The following is an 18,057-nucleotide window of genomic DNA, read 5'->3' as shown; positions in this document are numbered from 1 at the left end:
CTATGTGCAGAGCACTGTACTAAGCGCTTGGGAAGTACAAATTGGCAACATATAGAGACAGTCCCTACCCAACAGTGGGCTCACAGTCTAAAAGATATATGTATATATCTGTATATATGTTTGTACATATTTATTACTCTATTTTACTTGTACACATTTATGATTCTACTTATTTTATTTTGTTAATATGTTTTCTCTTGTTGTCTGGCTTCCCCTTTTGGACTGTGAGCCCGCTGTTGGGTAGGGATCGTCTGTCTATGTTGCCAACTTGTACTTCCCAAGCACTTAGTACAGTGCTCTGCACACAGTAAGTGCTCAATAAATACGATTGAATGAATGGTCCTGGGAGTCAGAAGGTCATGGGTTCTAATCCTGGTTCCATCACTTGTCAGCTGTGTGACTTTGGGCAAGTCACTTCCTTTCTCTGGGCCTCAGTTCCCTCATCTGTAAAATGGGGATGAAGCGTGAGCCCCATATGGGACAACCTGATTACCTTGTATCTCCCCCAGTGTTTTAGAACAGTGCTCGGCACATAGTAAGCGCTTAACAAATACCATTGTTATTCTCTGGGCCTCAGTTTCCTCATCTGTAAAATGGGGATTAAGACTGGGAGCCACTTTGTGGGACAAGGACTGTGACCAACCCAATTATCTTGTATCTACTCCAGTGCTTAGAACAGTGCCTCGCACTTAGTAAGCACTTAACAAGTACCAGTATTATTATTGTATTGTGAGTTTCAGTTTAAGTTCCAGGGTTGGAAAGGGTATGATGAGCTCCAGCCATGTGTAATAATAGTAGTAGTTATATTAAGCGTTCACTGTGTGCAAAGCACTGTACTAAATACTGGGAAAGTATGCACAGGGTCGATTTAATAACTATGGTATTTGTTAAGCGCTTACTATGTGTCAAGCACTGTTGTAAGCACCTGGGTAGATACAAGGTAAGCAGGTTGTCCTACATGGGGCTCACAATCTTCATAGAGAAGCAGCGTGGAAAGAGCCCGGGCTTGGGAGTCAGAGGTCATGGGTTCTAATGCCGATTCCGCCGCTTGTCAGCTGGGTGACTTTGGGCAAGTCACTTCACTTCTCTGGGACTGAGTTACCTCATCTGTAAAATGGGGATGAAGACTGTGATCACCTTGTATCCTCCCCAGTGCTTAGAACAGTGCTTTGCACATAGTAAGCACTTAACAAATGCCATTATTATTATTATTACAGATGAGGGAACTGAGCCACAGAGAAGTGAAGTGACTTGCCCAAGGTCACCCAGCAGAGAGGCGGTGGACAGGGATTGTCCAGGGATTGAGAAGCAGCGTGGCTCAGTGGAAAGAGCCCGGGCTTTGGAGTCAGAGGTCATGGGTTCGAATCCAGCTCTGCCACATGTCTGCTGTGTGATCTTGGGCAAGGCACTTAACTTCTCTGGGCCTCAGTTACCTCATCTGTAAAATGGGGATGAAGATTGTGAGCCCTATGTGGGACAACCTGATCACCCTGTATCCTCCCCAGCGCTTAGAACAGTGCGTTGCACGTAGTAAGCACTTAATAAATGCCAATTATTATTATTATTATTATTGTCTCTCTTGCCGAATTGTACTTTTCAAGCGCTTAGTACAGTGCTCTGCACGCAGTAAGCCCTCAATAAATGCCACTGATTGAATGAAGCCAGGTCCTTCTGACTCCCGGGCCTGGGCTCTAGCCACTAGACCAGGCTGCCTCCCAATATTATTATATTGTCTTCTCCAAAGCGCTTAGTACAGAAGCAGCGTGGCTCAGTGGAAAGAGCACGGGCTTTGGAGTCAGAGGTCATCGGTTTGAATGCCGGCTCCACCACATGTCAAGTCACAACTTCTCATCTGTAAAATGGGGATTAAGACTGTGAGCCCCACGTGGCACTTGGCATTTTTTAAATTAAGTGCTTACTAATAATAATAATGGCATTTATTAAGCACTTGCTATGTGCAAAGCATGTTCTAAGCACTGGGGAGGTTACAAGGTGATCAGGTTGTCCCACGGGGGGCTCACAGTCTTCATCCCCATTTTACAGATGAGGTAACTGAGGCCCAGAGAAGTGAAGTGACTTGCCCAAGGTCACCCAGCTGACAATTGGCGGAGCTAGGATTTGAACCCATGACCTCTGACTCCAAAGTCCAGGCTCTTTCCACTGAGCCATGCTGAAGGACACGTGCAAAACACTGTTCTAAGCGCTGGGGAGGTTACAAGGTGATGAGGTTGTCCCACGGGGGGGCTCACAGTCTTAATCCTCATTTTACAGATGAGGGAACTGAGGCACAGAGAAGTTAAGTGACTTGCCCAAAGCCCCACAGCTGACGGCGGAGCTGGTGGGACAGCCTGATCACCTTGTAACCACCCCCAGTGCTTGGAACAGTGAGTTGCATATAGTAAGCGCTTAACAAATGCCATCATTATTATTATTATTATTACAGTGTTCTGCACACAGTAAGCGCTCAATAAATACCACAGAATGACTACTCCTGGTCTACAGGGTGGGGTTTGTAGTTCCTGGCCCCAGGGAATTCCAGGTGGAGGTTGGAGAGCATGGAAAAGGCAATCAATCAATCAATCAATCATATTTATTGAGCGCTTACTATGTGCAGAGCACTGTACTAAGCGCTTGGGAAGTACAAATTGGCAGATGGAATGCAAAACCCTGGAAAACAAGGGAGAGCAGTGCAGGCCTAGCCTTGGGAGTAAAGAGGACTCCCAGTAGAGGCTTTTCATCCCAGCTCCAACACTCCTGCTGGGTGACCTTGGGCAAGTCACTTCTCTGTGCGCCTCATAGGTAAAATGGAGATAGACTGTGAATCCTATGTAGGATAGGGACTGTGTCCGGCCCTCTTGTAGTAGCAATAATAATAATAATAATGGCATCATTAAGCGCTTACTATGTGCAACGCTGTTCTAAGCACTGTGGAGGTAACAAGGTGATCAGGCTGTCCCACGGGGGGCTCACAGTCTTAACCCCCACTTTACAGATGAGGTAACTGGGGCCCAGAGAATAATAATAATGGCATTTATTAAGTGCTTACTATGTGCAAATCAATCATATTTATTGAGCGCTTACTGTGTGCAGAGCACTGTACTAAGCTCTTGGGAAGTCCAAGTTGGCAACATATAGAGACAGTCCCAACCCAACAGTGGGCTCACAGTCTAGAAAGCACTGGGGAGGCTACAGGGTGATCAGGTTGTCCCACGGGGGGCTCACAGTCTTCATCCCCATTTTCCAGACGAGGGAACTGAGGCCCAGAGAAGTGAAGTGACTTGCCCAAAGTCACACAGCTGAAAATTGGCAGAGTGGGGATTTGAACCCATGACTTCTGACTCCAAAGCCCATGCTCTTTCCACTGAGCCATGCTTCAGAGAAGTGAAGTGACTTGCCCAAAGTCACACAGCTGACAATTGGTCGAGTGGGGATTTGAACCCATGACCTCTGACTCCAAAGCCTGGGCTCTTGCCACTGAACCACACTACCCCAGTGCTTTGTACAGTGACTGGCATAAAGTGCTTAAGAAGCAGTGTCAGCTATGTGACTTTGGGCAAGTCACTTCACTTCTCTGGGCCTCAGTTCCCTCATCTGGAAAATGGGGGTGAAGTCCGTGAGTCCCCCCCCTCCCCCCCACCATGGGACACCCTGATTAGTGTGGCTCAGTGGCAAAAGCCCAGGCTTGGGAGTCAGAAGTTGTGGGTTCTAATCCCGTCTCCACCACTTGTCTGCTATGTGACCTTGGGCAAATCAGTTCACTTCTCTGGGCCTCAGTGACCTCATCTGGAAAAGGGGGATTAAGATTGTGAGCCCCATGGGGGTCAACCTCATGACCTTGTATCTAACCCAGCACTTAAGAACAGTGCGTGCCACATAGTAAGCGCTTAACAAATACCATTGTTATTACTATTACCCCAGCACCTAGAACAGTGCTTGGCAGATAGTAAGTGCTTAACAAATACTATTATTATTTATTATCATTACCCCAGCACTTAAAACAGTGCTTGGCACATAGTAAGTGCTTAACAAATACCATCATTATTATTATTATTACTCCAGTGCTTAGAACAGTACTTGGCACATAGTAAGCACTTAACAAATACCATTATTATTATTCTTACCCCAGCGCTCAGAATAGTGCTTGGCACATAGTAAGTGCTTAACAAATACCATTATTATTATTATTACTCTAGTGCCTAGAACAGTGCTTGGCACATAGTAAGCGCTTAACAAATACCATTATTATTATTATTACCCCAGCACTTAGAACAGTGTTTGGCACATAGTAAGTGCCTAACAAATACCATTATTATTATTATTATTACTACCCCAGCACTTAGTGCTTGGCACATAGTAAGTGCTTAATAAATACTATCATTATTATTATTATTATTATTATTATTATTACTCCAGTGCTTAGAACAGTGCTTGGCACATAGTAAGCGCTTAACAAATACCATTATTATTATTACCTCAGCGCTTAGAACAGTGCTTGGCACATAGTAAGCGCTTAACAAATACCATTATTATTATTACCTCACCGCTTAGAACAGTGCTTGGCACATAGTAAGCGCTTAACAAATACCAACATTATTATTATTATTATTATTATTATTATTATTATTATTATTATTATTATTACTAAATCCGTGGTCAGTCCCCGTTGCCGCAGGCGGCGACGGCGCTGCACGGGCCGAGGGTGGCCGCTAGAGGGCACCCCGAGCAACCTGCAAACAATCCCTTGACCAATAGGGGCGGTAGGGATGACGGGCCGCGGGCGGCCGCTAGAGGGCGCCCCAGCAGACTGCAATCAGCCCCTTTTGCCACTAGCGGGGCCGGAGCTGCACGGGCCGAGGGAGACCGCTAGAGGGCGCCCTGAGCAGCCTGCAATCAGCCCCTTTTACTAATAGCGGGGCCGGAGCTGCACGGGCCGGAGGCGGCCGCTAGAGGGCGCCCCGAGCAGCCTGCAAACAATCCCTTGACCGCTAGGGGCGGTAGGGATGAAGGGCCGCGGGAGGCCGCTAGAGGGCGCCCCGAGCAGCTTGCAATCAGCCCCTTTTGCCACTAGCGGCGGCGGAGCTGCACGGGCCGAGGGCGGCCGCTAGAGGGCGCCCCGAGCAGCCTGCGAACAATCCCTTGACTGCTAGAGTCCGTAGGGATGGGAGGCCGCTAGAGGGCGGGCGCCCCGAGCAGCCTGCAAACAATCCCTTGACCGCTAGGGGCGGTAGGGATGACGGGCCGCGGATGGCTGCTAGAGGGTGCCCCGAGCAGCCTGCAATCAGCCCCTTTGGCTCCTAGCGGCGGCGGGGCTGCACGGGTCGGAGGCGGCCTCTAGAGGGCGCTGCGAGTAGCCCACAAACTACCCCTTGACCGCTAGGGGCGGCGGGGATGACGGGCCGCGGGAGGCCGCTAGAGGGCGCCCCGAGCAGCCTGCAAACAATTCCTTGACCGCTAGGGGCGGCGGGGATGACGGGACGCAGGTGGCCGCTAGAGGGCCCCCTGAGCAGCCTGCAATCAACCCCTTTTGCCGCCAGAGGCGGCGGAGCTGCACAGGCCGGGAGCGGCCGCTAGAGGGCGGGCGCCCCGAGCAGCCTGCAATCAATCCGCCCCTTTTGCCACTAGCGGCGGCGGCGCTTCACGTGCAGGAGGCGGCCGCTAGAGGGCGCCCCAAGCAGCCTGCAAACAGTCCCTTGACCGCTAGGGGGGTAGGGATGACGGGCTGCGGGAGGCCGCTAGAGGGCGCCCCGAGCAGCCTGCAGTCAGCCCCTTTTGCCACTAGCGGCGGCGGGGCTGTACAGGCCGGAGGCGGCCGCTAGAGGGCGCCCCGAGGAGCCTGCAAACAATCCCTTGACCGCTAGGGGCGGCGAGGAGGACGGGACGAAGGTGGCCGCTAGAGGGCGTCCCGGGCAGCCTGCAATCAGCCCCTTTTACCACTAGCGGCGGCGCGGCTGCACGGGCCGGAAGTGGCCACTAGAGGGCGCCCCGAGCAGCTTGCAAACAATCCCTTGACCGCTAGGGGCGTCGGGGATGACGGGCCGCAGGTGGCCGCTAGAGGGCGCCTCGATCAGCCTGCAATCAGCCCCTTCTGCCACTAGCGGCGGCGGGGCTGCACGGGCCGAGGGAGGCCGCTAGAGGGCGCCCCGAGCAGCCTGCCATCAGCCCCTTCTGCCACTAGCGGCGGCGGGGCTGCAGGGTCCGGAGGCGACCGCTAGAGGGCGCCCCCGAGCAGCCTGCAATCAGCCCCTTTTGCCACTACCGGCTGCGGGGCTGCACGGGCCGAGGGCGGCCGCCAGAGGGCGCCTCGTGTAGCCATTGCCGCTAGTCGTGGCAGAGCTGCACGGGCAGGGGGAGGCCGCCAGAGGGCGGCCTACCGGTCCTACCTTCACAACAGCGCTAAAATCCGCCTTTTCCTCTCCATAATAATAATCAATCAATCAATCAATCGTATTTATGGAGCGCTTACTATGTTCAGAGCACTGTACTAAGCGCTTGGGAAGTACAAATTGGCATCACATAGAGACAGTCCCTACCCAACAGTGGGCTCACAGTCTAAAAGGGGGAGACAGAGAACAGAACCAAACATACCAACAAAATAAAATAAGTAGGATAGAAATGTACAAGTAAAATAAATAAATAAATAAATAAATAGAGTAATAAATATGTACAACCATATATACATATATACAGGTGCTGTGGGGAAGGGAAGGAGGTAAGACGGGGGATGGAGAGGGGGACGAGGGGGAGAGGAAAGAAGGGGCTCAGTCTGGGAAGGCCTCCTGGAGGAGGTGAGCTCTCAGCAGGGCCTTGAAGGGAGGAAGAGAGCTAGCTTGGCGGATGGGCAGAGGGAGGGCATTCCAGGCCCGGGGGATGACGTGGGCCGGGGGTCGATGGCGGGACAGGCGAGAGCGAGGTACAGTGAGGAGATTAGTGGTGGAGGAGCGGAGGGTGCGGGCTGGGCTGGAGAAGGAGAGAAGGGAGGTGAGGTAGGAGGGGGCGAGGGGATGGACAGCCTTGAAGCCCAGGGTGAGGAGTTTCTGCCTGATGCGCAGATTGATCGGTAGCCATTGGAGGTTTTTGAGGAGGGGAGTAATATGTCCAGAGCGTTTCTGGACAAAGATAATCCGGGCAGCAGCATGAAGTATGGATTGAAGTGGAGAGAGACACGAGGATGGGAGATCAGAGAGAAGGCTAGTGCAGTAGTCCAGACGGGATAGGATGAGAGCTTGAATGAGCAGGGTAGCGGTTGGGATGGAGAGGAAAGGGCGGAGCTTGGCAATGTTGCGGAGCTGAGACCGGCAGGTTTTGGTCACGGCTCGGATGTGAGGGGTGAATGAGAGAGTGGAGTCGAGGATGACACCAAGGTTGTGGGCTTGTGAGACGGGAAGGATGGTAGTGCCGTCAACAGAGATGGGAAAGTCAGGGAGAGGACAAGGTTTGGGAGGGAAGACAAGGAGCTCAGTCTTCGACATGTTGAGCTTTAGGTGGCGGGCGGACATCCAGATGGAGATGTCCTGAAGGCAGGAGGAGATGCGAGCCTGGAGGGAGGGGGAGAGAGCAGGGGCAGAGATGGAGATCTGGGTGTCATCAGCGTAGAGATGATAGTTGAAGCCGTGGGAGCGAATGAGGTCACCAAGGGAGTGAGTGTATATTGAGAACAGAAGGGCATAATGGCATTTGTTAAGCGCTTACTATGTGCGAAGCACTGTTCTAAGCGCTGGGGGGGATACAAGGTAATCAGGTTGTCCCATGTGGGGCTCACACTCTTAATCCCTATGAAGCAGCGTGGCTCAGCAGAAAGAGCCCGGGCTTTGGAGTCAGAGGTCATGGGTTCGAATCCCCGGCTCTGCCACTTGTCAGCTGTGTGACTTTGGGCAAGTCACTTCACTTCTCTGGGCCTCAGTGACCTCATCTGGAAAATGGGGACTAAGACGGTGAGCTCCACCTGTAATAATAATAATAATGATGGCATTTATTAAGCACTTACTACGTGCAAAGCACTGTTCTAAGCGCAGGGGAGGTTACAAGCTAGCTTGCACATCTGCCAAGCTAGCTCTCTTCCTCCCTTCAAAGCCCTAGTGAGAAATTTATTTATTTTACTTGTACATATCTATCCTATTTATTTTATTTTGTTAGTGTATTTGGTTTTATTCTCTGTCTCCCCCTTTTAGACTGAGCCTACTGTTGGGTAAGGACTGTCTCTATATGTGGCCAATTTGTACTTCCCAAGTGCTTAGTACAGTGCTCTGCACATAGTAAGCGCTCAATAAATATGATTGATTGATTGATCTCACCTCCTCCAGGAGGCCTTCCTAGACTGAGCCCCCCATTCCTCTCCCCCTCCCCATCCCCCCCGCCCTACCTCCTTCCCCTCCCCACAGCACCTGTATATATGTTTGTACAAATTTATTACTCTATGTATTTTACTTGTTCAGATTTACTATTCTATTTATTTGATTTTGTTAATATGTTTTGTTTTGTTGTCTGTCTCCCCCTTCAAGACTGCAAGCCCGCTGTTGGGTAGGGACCGTCTGTATATGTAGCCAACTTGTACTTCCCAAATGCTTAGTACAGTGCTCTGCACACAGTAAGCACTCAATAAATATGACTGAATGAATGAATACAAGGTGATCAGGTTGTCCCACAGGAGGCACACAGTCTTAATCCCCATTTTACAGATGAGGGAACTGAGACCCTGAGAAGTGAAGTGACTTTCCCAAAGTCACACAGCTGACAGTTGGAGGAGCTGGGATTTGAACCTATGACCTCTGACTCCAAAGCCCGGGCTCTTTTCCACTGAGCCACGCTGTTTGTGACAAACTGATCACCATGTATCTACCCCAGGGCATAGAACAGTGTTTTGCACATAGTAAGCCCTTAACAAATACCATTATTATTATTATTGATTATATTATTTTACAGATGAGGTAACTGAGACTCAGAGAAGTTAAGTGACTTGCCCAAGGTCTCACAACAGACATGTGGTGGAGCCAGGATTAGAACCCATGACCTCTGACTCCCAAGCCCAGCTCTTTCCACTGAGCCACACTCCATCCAAACGACTACCACTTTAATTAATTCATTCATTCATTCAATCGTATTTATTCATTTATTCAAACGTATTTATTGAGTGCTTACTGTGTGCAGAGCACTGTACTAAGTGCTTGGGAAGTACAATTTGGCAACGTATAGAGACGGTCCCTACCCAACGATGGGCTCACAGTCTAAAAGGGGGAGACAGACAACAAAACAAAGTATATTAACAAAATAAAATAAATAGAATAGTAAATATGTACAAGTAAAATAGAGTAATAAATCTGTACAAACATATATTCAGGTGCTGTGGGGAGGGGAAGGAGGTAGGGCGGGGGGGATGGGGAGGGGGAGAGGAAGGAGGGGGCTGAGTGTGGGAAGGCCTCCTGGAGGAGGTGAGCTCTCAGTAGGGCCTTGAAGGGAGGAAGAGAGCGAGCTTGGCGGAGGGGCAGAGGGAGGCCATTCCAGGCCCGGGGGATGACGTGGGCCGGGGGTCGATGGCGGGACAGGCAAGAGCGAGGTACGGTGAGGAGATCAGCGGTGGAGGAGCGGAGGGTGCGGGCTGGGCTGGAGAAGGAGAGAAGGGAGGTGAGGTAGGAGGGGGCCAGGGGATGGACAGCCTTGAAGCCCAGGGTGAGGAGTTTCTGCCTGATGCGCAGGTTGATTGGTGGCCACTGGAGATTTTTGAGGAGGGGAGTAACATGCCCAGAGCGTTTCTGGACAAAGACGATCCGGGCAGCGGCGTGAAGTATGGATTGAAGTGAGGAGAGACAGGAGGATGGAAGATCGGAGAGGAGGCTGATACAGTAATCCAGACGGGATAGGATGAGAGCTTGAACGAGCAGGGGAGCGGTTTGGATGGAGAGGAAAGGGTGGATCTTGGCAATGTTGCGGTCCCTCCTCCTCTCCCTCCTAAATTACCACTTCAGCCTCAATCAATCAATCAATCGTATTTATTGAGCGCTTACTGTGTGCAGAGCACTGTACTAAGTGCTTGGGAAGTCCAAATTGGCAACATATAGAGACGGTCCCTACCCAACAGTGGGCTCACAGTCTAGAAGGGGGAGACCCTCATTGACCTCCCAGCGCCCTGCCTCTCCCCACTCCAGTCCATCCTTCACTCTGCTGCCCCGCTTATTTTATTGTTGCTATTGGATGTTAATTGTTACCTGCTCTGGGTGATGCCATCATCTGCTTATTTTAATAATAATTATTATTATTATGGTATTTGTTAAGCGCTTACTATGTGCTAAGCACTGTTCTAAGCACTGGGGTAGATACAAGGTAATCAGGTTGTCCCCCATGGGGCTCACAGTCTTCATCCCCATTTTACAGATGAGGGAACTGAGGCCCAGAGAAGTGAAGTGACTTGCTCAAGGTCACACAGCAGACAAGTGGCAGAGTCGGGATTGGAACCCACGACCTCCGACTTCCAAGCCCGGGCTCTTTCCTGTAAGCCACGCTGCTTCTCTGAGCTTATAGGTAAGCTCCCTTTCATCCTAGACCTGTTCCTTTCCAGCGCTCTCCTCCTCCTCTTCCCCCTCCTTCCCCTCCCTCCACAGCTGCTGCCAAGTGTGGCCTACGGTACCCCCGCTCCATTACAATAATAATAATAATGATGCCATTTGTTAAGTGCTTACTACGTGCGAAGCACTGTTCTAAGCACTGGGGGTGATACAAGGTGATCAGGTTGTCCCCTGTGGGGCTCAAAGTCTTCATCCCCATTTTACAGGTGAGGTAACTGAGGCTCAGAGAAGTTAAGTGGCTTGCCCAAAGTCACACAGCTTGTCAGTGGAGGAGCGGGATTAGAACCGTGACCTCTGACTCCCAAGCCCGGGTTCTTTCCACTGAGCCACGCTGCTTCTCTAAGCTTAAAGGTAAGCTCCCTTTCATCCTTGACCTGTTCCTTTCCAGCTCTCTCCTCCTCCTCTTCCTCCTCCTCCTACTCCTCCTCATCCTCCTCCTCACCGAAACTTGGCTCACTCTGGATGACACGGTCTCCCCTGCTGCTCTCTCCAGCAGAGGCCTCCTCTTCTCCCACTCCCCCAGACTCACCGGAAAAGGAGGTGTCGGCTTCCTTCTCGCACCCCAAAGTCACTTTCGCACTATCCCTCCTCCCCCTTCCCTTTCCTTCCCTTCCTTTGAAGCCCATATTATTCACCTCTTCCACCCTCTTCAGATTTTTGTAGCCATCATCTACCGCCCCCCAGGCCCCACCTCCAACTTCTTTAACGATTTTGACCCCTTTCTCAGCTTCCTTCTCTCCTTTTCCATGCCCACTCTGATCCTCAGAGACTTCAACATCCATATGGATGTCCCCGGTGACTCTTCTGCAGCCCACCTTCTATCTCTCCTCGACTCTGCCAACCTCCCTCTCCACCCCACCTCGCCCACTCACCAACTTGGTCATACCCTCGACCTCATCATCTCCTACCGCTGCACTATCTCCACCCTCACCACCTCTGAAATCCCTCTCTCTGATCATAACTAACTCTCTTCCTCCCTTCAAGGCCCTACTGAGAGCTCACTTCCTCCAGGAGGCCTTCCCAGATGGAGACCCCCTTTTCCTCTCCTCCTCCTCCCCTCCCCATTGTCCCCCCCCCACATCCTTCCGCTCCCCACAGCACTTGTATATATTTGTACATATTACTCTATTTTACTTGTACATATTTACTACTCTGTTTTACTGAAGATGTGCATATAGCTATAATTCTATTTATTCTGATGGTTTTGACACCTGTCTACATGTTCTGTTCTGTTGCCTGTCTCCCCCTTCTAGACTGTGAGCCTGTTGTGGGGTAGGGACCGTCTCTATATGTTGCTGACTTGTACTTCCCAAGTGCTTAGTATAGTGCTCTGCACACAGTAAGCGCTCAATAAATACAATTGAATGAATTAACTTTCTCACTTGCCTCCTCACTCACACTCCTCCCCCTTGTAAGCCTATGTTACTCCCTCACAGAGACCTCCGCTCTCTCGGCTCCATCCACCTCTTTCAGCGCATCACACCCCACCTCGCCTCCCTATCCTCTCTACTCACTCTTGATGACCAGAGTACTGTTCTCAACTCCACCCTCTCTACTCAACTCAACTGGCTCACTCCCCTTTCCCTTCGTCACTCTCGCACCACTAATCCACAGCCTTGGATCACTGCCACTGTGAGCGCTTACTGTGTGCAGAGCACTATACTAAGTGCTTGGAAAGTACAATTTGGCAACAGATAGCACTACGGTAGACACACTATCACTGCCACTGTCCGACTCCTTCGCTCTTATGCCCCAGCTGCTGAACGCTATTGGCAAAAGTCTAAACACAAAGCCAAGCTTGTTCACTTTAAATTTATCCTTTCCTGCCTTAACTCTGCCCTCTCCTCTGCCAGGAAAAACTATTTTTCTTCCCTTATTGACAAAATGCCCATCACCCCTGTCAGCTGTTCAGGACATTTAACTCCGTCCTCAGGCCCCCTGTTTCTCTCCCTTCTCCATCCCTCATCCACAACGATCTGGCCACCTACTTCATTAGGAAAATTAACACCGTCAGGTCTGAGCTCCCCAAAGTCACCACTCCCCCTTCTCCATCCCCCCGCTCTCAACCCTCTCCGCTACTCTCCCATCCTTCCTAGCAGTATCTTCAGATGAGATCTCCCTCCTCTCAAGTGCCACCCCATCCACCTGTGCTACGGACCCCATTCCCTCTCATCTTATGAAAAATCTGGCCCCTTCCCTCCTCCACTCCTTAACTTCCATCTTCAACCACACACTCTTCACTGGTTCCTTCCCCTCTGCCTTTAAACATGTCCACATTTCCCCATCCTAAAAAAGCCCTCTCTCGACCCCACTGCCCCTTCTAGTTATCACCCTATCTGTCTCCTACCCTTCCTTTCCAAACTCCTAGAACGAGTCATCTACATTCGCTGCCTCGAATTCCTCAACTCTAACTCTCTCCTCGACCCCCTCCAATCTGGCCTCCGTCCCCTCCACTCCACCGAAACTGCCTTGCCAAATCCAATGGCTCCCACTCTATCCTAATCCTCCTCGACCTCTCAGCTGCCTTTGACACTGTGGACCATCCCCTTCGCCTCAACATGTTATCCAACCTTGGCTTCACAGACTCGGTCCTCTCCTGGTTCTCCTCATCTCTCCGGTCAGTCATTCTCAATCTCTTTCGTGGGCTCCTCCTCCCCCTCCCATCCCTAATGTAAGGGTTCCTCAAGGGTCAGTTCTTGGTCCCCTTCTGCTCTCTATCTATATTCACTCCCTTGGTGAACTCGTTCGCTCCCATGGCTTCAACTATCATCTCTACGCTGATTACACCCAAATGTACATCTCCCCCATAGCTCTCTCTCCCTCCCTCCTGGTTCGTATCTCCTCCTGCCTTCAGTACATCTCCGTCTGGATGTCTCCCCACCATCTAAAACTCAACATGTCCAAGACTGAGCTCCTTATCTTCCCTCCCAAACCCTGTCGTCTCCCTGACGTTCTCATCACTGTAGACGGCACTACCATCCTTCCCGCCTCACGAGCCCGCAACTGTGATGAAATCCTTGACTCCGCTCCCTCATTGGCCCCACACATCCAATCCATCATCAAAACCTGCCGTTCTTACCTCCACAACATCGCCAAGATCCGCCCTTTCCTCTCCATCCAAACTGCTGCCCTGCTGGTTCAATCTCTCATCCTCTCCCGACTGGATTACTGCATCGGCCTCCTCTCTGGTGTCCCATCCTCCTGTCTCTCCCCGCTTCAGTCTATACTTCACCCTGCTGCCTGGGTTATCTTTCTACAGAAACACTCTGGGAATAATAATAATAATAATAATAATAATAACAATAATGGCATTTATTAAGCACTTACTATGTGCAAAGCACTGTTCTGAGCACTGGGGGGGGGGGTACAAGGTAATCAGGTTGTCCCACATGGGGCTCACAGGATTCATCCCCATTTTACAGATGAGGTAACTGAGGCCCAGAGAATAATAATAATAATAGTATTTGTTAAGCGCGTGCAAAGTACTGTTCTAAGTGCTGGGGAGGTTACAGGGTGATCAGGTTGTCCCATGGGGGGCTCACAGTTTCATTCCCCATTTTACAGATGAGGGAACTGAGGCCCAGAGAAGTGAAGTGACTTGGCCAAAGTCACACAGCTGACAATTGGCGGAGCCAGGATTTGAATCCATGACCTCTGACTCCAAAGCCCGGGCTCTTTCCACTGAGCCACGCTGGGCACATCACTACCCTCAAAAATCTCCAGTGGTTGCCTATCAAACTCCATAGCAAGCAAAAACTCCTCACTCTTGGCTTCAAGGCTCTCCAACCCCTTGCCCCCTCCCCTCCCTTCTCTCCTTCTCCATCCCAGCCTGCACCCTCTGCTCCTCTGCCACCGCTCACCTCCTCATGGGGCCTCATTCTCACCCATCCCACCATCGACCCCCGGCCCACGTCCTCCCCCTGGCCCGGAATGCCCTCCCTCCACACATCCGCCAAACTAGCTCTCTTCCTCTCTTCAAAGCCCTACTGAGAGCTCACCTCCTCCAGGAGGCCTTCCCACACTGAGCCCCCCTTTTCCTCTCCTCCTCCTCCCCCATCACCCTCCCTCTACCCTCCCCCCTCCCCTCCCCACAGCACTTGTGTATATTTGTACATATTTATTGCTCTATTTTATTAATGATGTGCATATAGCTATGATTCTATTTATTCTGATGGTATTGACACCCATCTACTTGTTTTGTTTTGTTGTCTGTCTCCCCCTTCTAGACTGTGAGCCCGTTGTTGGGTAGGGACCTTCTCTAGATGTTGCCGATTTGTACTTCCCAAGTGCTTAGTACAGTGCTCTGCACACAGCTCTCAATAAATACGATTGAATGAATGAATGTTCTTTCCACTAGGCCATGCTGCTTCTTGGTTTTCTATCACCTACGATACTTGGCAAGTAGTAATGGAATTTAGCGGGCATCTTCTGGCTACTGGGACCTGAAGGTTCCTGCTCACTTCAATCAGCCCAACGAGGTAGGTGGGAAGAGGGAGTCTTGTGCCCCCGTTGCAGGTGGACAAACTCAAACCGCACCAAGTCCAGACACAAAAAGATCAGCAGAGTAGCTGCGAGTAATAATAATAATAATAATAATAATGGCGTTTATTAAGCACTTACTATGTGCAAAGCTCTGTTCTAAGTGCTGGGGTATATACAAGGTAATCAAGTTGTCCCACATGGGGCTCACAGACTTAATCCCCATTTTACAGATGAGGTAACGGAGGCACAGAGAAGTGAAGTGACTTGCCCAAAGTCACACAGCTGACAAGTGGCGGAGCTGGGATTTGAACCCATGACCTCTGACTCCAAAGCCCGGGCTCTTTCCACTGAGCCACGTTGCGGGATCCATGCTGCTCAGTCTACTGTTCATTCTTTATCTCCCTTGAACTCTCTCCCAAGCTGGGGCCTTGCCACTTATTTTAGGAGCGTGATTACCCAGCAAGTCCTGGGGCTCGACCCTGAAAGAGCAAGTGATTATCCGTGATAAAGAAAGGTGGAGTTAGAAATTATGGAACCTTGCAAGAGGGCTTTTTTGTGTCCCCTGTGGAGAGAGTGGCAAATGAAAAGGGGAAGCCTTTTGCCGTTTCTGTAATAATAATGATAATTAAGGTATTTGTTAAACGCTTACTACGTGCCAAGCACTTAGACCTCTGAACTTTAATAATAATAATGATGGCATTTGTTAAGCGTTTACTATGTGCAAAGCACTGTTCTAAGCGCAGGGGAGGATACAAGGTGATCAAGTTGTCCCACGTGGGGCTTACAGTTTTCATCCCCATTTTACAGATGAGGTAACTGAGGCCCAGAGAAGTGACGTGACTTAATAATAATAATAATAATAATAATGATAGCATTTATTAAGCGCTTACTATGTGCAAAGCACTGTTCTAAGCACTGGGGAGGTTACAAAGTGATCAGGTTGTCCCAAAGGGGGCTCACAGTCTTTATCCCCATTTTACAGTTGAGGGAACTGAGGCCCAGAGAAGTTAAGTGAATTGCCCAAAGTCACACAGCTGACAAGTGGCAGAGCCGGGATTCAAATGCATGACCTCTGACTCCAAAGCCCAGGCTCTTTCCACTGAGCCACGCTGCTTCTCTTGCCCAAAGTGACACAGCTGACAATTGGCAGACCCGGGATTTCATTCATTCATTCATTCATTCATTCATTCAATTGTATTTATTGAGTGCTTACTGTATGCAGAGCACTGTACTAAGCGCTTGGGAAGTACAAGTTGTCAACATATAGAGAGGGTCCCTGCCCAACAGTGGGCTCACATGTGAGCCAACGGCCTGGCCTCCGTCTTTGAAGTGTCGGCCAGGAGATGGAGGTCGGAGTTGAGTCCCCGGGAGGCCGGTGTCCTGGTTCAAACCGCCATCCTTTCCCACACCAGCCCCCGATCGGTGACTTTTAAAGCCAAAACTAAGCCGGCCTTCGGTCCGACACGGACATCCCTGAGCTCTGCTTGATGGAGGAAGTGGGGGGACACCCCACTCGACGCCGGGGGTGGGGAGGGAGAGGAAGAGGGGAGAAAGAGAGAAGCGGTGTGAGGCGCCGGGGGGCTTTAAAGCTCCGTTCTGAGTTTCTCGTAGAGCCCGTCTTGGTCGATCATCTCCACGTTGCCGTACCAATGGTGGTAGGCCAAAAGGGCATCATTGTGGGCGGCGATGGCACTCATCTCCATGGCGCTGGCCGCCAACTCAATGCCGCTGAGATAGTACATCCAGTCATGAAGGATGACGGGTGGGCACTTTTCCGGGGGCCAGTAGTGAGGGTAGGCCAGCCACCTCCATTCCCGCACGGCGTCGTACGACGCAAACAGCAGGTTCATCTGCTCCTCGCTCAGAGGCTCTTGGGGAAAGACCTTCCACACCGCCGAGGGGAAGGTCAAGTGCCGCCCCCCGCTTCCCCGTCATGGGGGTCACCGCCCTGACGCTGTCGATGAACAGGTCGGGCCCGTCTGTGGTCAGGATCTCCATGAGGAGGAAGGGGCCGGGGGCCGTGCGGCGAAGAGGGAGGCGTTGAGGTGGCCGCGGACAAGAGTGGTTACCGTCTGGTGTAGGAATTGTGGAACTCCTTGGCGGGAAGTTGACGAAGGTGATGTTGGCCGTGCGGCGCATGAAGGGGCGGCCACTATGACCAGGCTGTAGAGGTGGGAGGCCGGCCCGTCCGCGGTCTCGTAGGCCACTCGGTACGAGGGGAGCTCCTGTCCTGTGAGGAGACGGGGGGAAAGGGCCCAGACGTGGCTGTCAGATCCGCCACTCGCTTTCCGGCCAGCTCTGGCTCGGAGAATTGAGGGATGGCGTCCCCTCCCACCCGAGAGCCTGCTCCTACATCCCGGGGTGGAATAATAACTGGTGTTGTCTCCCAAGCGCTTAGTACAGCGCTCTGCCCACAGTAAGCGCTCAATAAATGTGATTGAGTGAATGAATTAATAATAATAATGGTATTTATTAAGCACTTACTACACGCTGTTCTAGGCTCCAGGGTAGATCCGAGTTAATCAGGTCGGACACAGTCCCTGTCCCAAGTGGGGCTCGCGGTCTCAATCCCCACAGTGCAGTGACTTGCCCGAGGTCACACAGCAGGTGAGTTGCGGAGGTGGGATTAGAACCCAGGTCCTTCTGACTCCGAGGCCCGGGCTCTACCCACTAGACCGTGCTGCTTCCCAGCATTACATTGGCCCCCGCCGGCCTCCCGGTTGCGCTGAGAAGGGATCTCCGGAAATGCCTCACTTTCCAGCCAGCTCTGGCTCGGAAAATTCAGGAATGTCATCCCCTCCCATCTGAGAGCCTAATCCTGCAGAGAAGCAGCGTGGCCTAGCAGATACAGCCCAGGTCTAGGAGTCAGTAGGTCATGGGTTCTAATCTCCACTCTGCCCCTCGTCTGCTGTGTGACTCTGGGCTAGTTACTTCACTTCTCTGGGCCTCAGTTCCCTCAACTGTAAAATGGGGACTGAGACTGGGAGCCCCATTTGGGACTGGGACTGTGTCCATCCTG

This window comes from Tachyglossus aculeatus, chromosome 5 (assembly GCF_015852505.1).
Source record: "Tachyglossus aculeatus isolate mTacAcu1 chromosome 5, mTacAcu1.pri, whole genome shotgun sequence".
NCBI lineage: Eukaryota > Metazoa > Chordata > Mammalia > Monotremata > Tachyglossidae > Tachyglossus > Tachyglossus aculeatus.
This window is presented reverse-complemented; position numbering follows the sequence as displayed.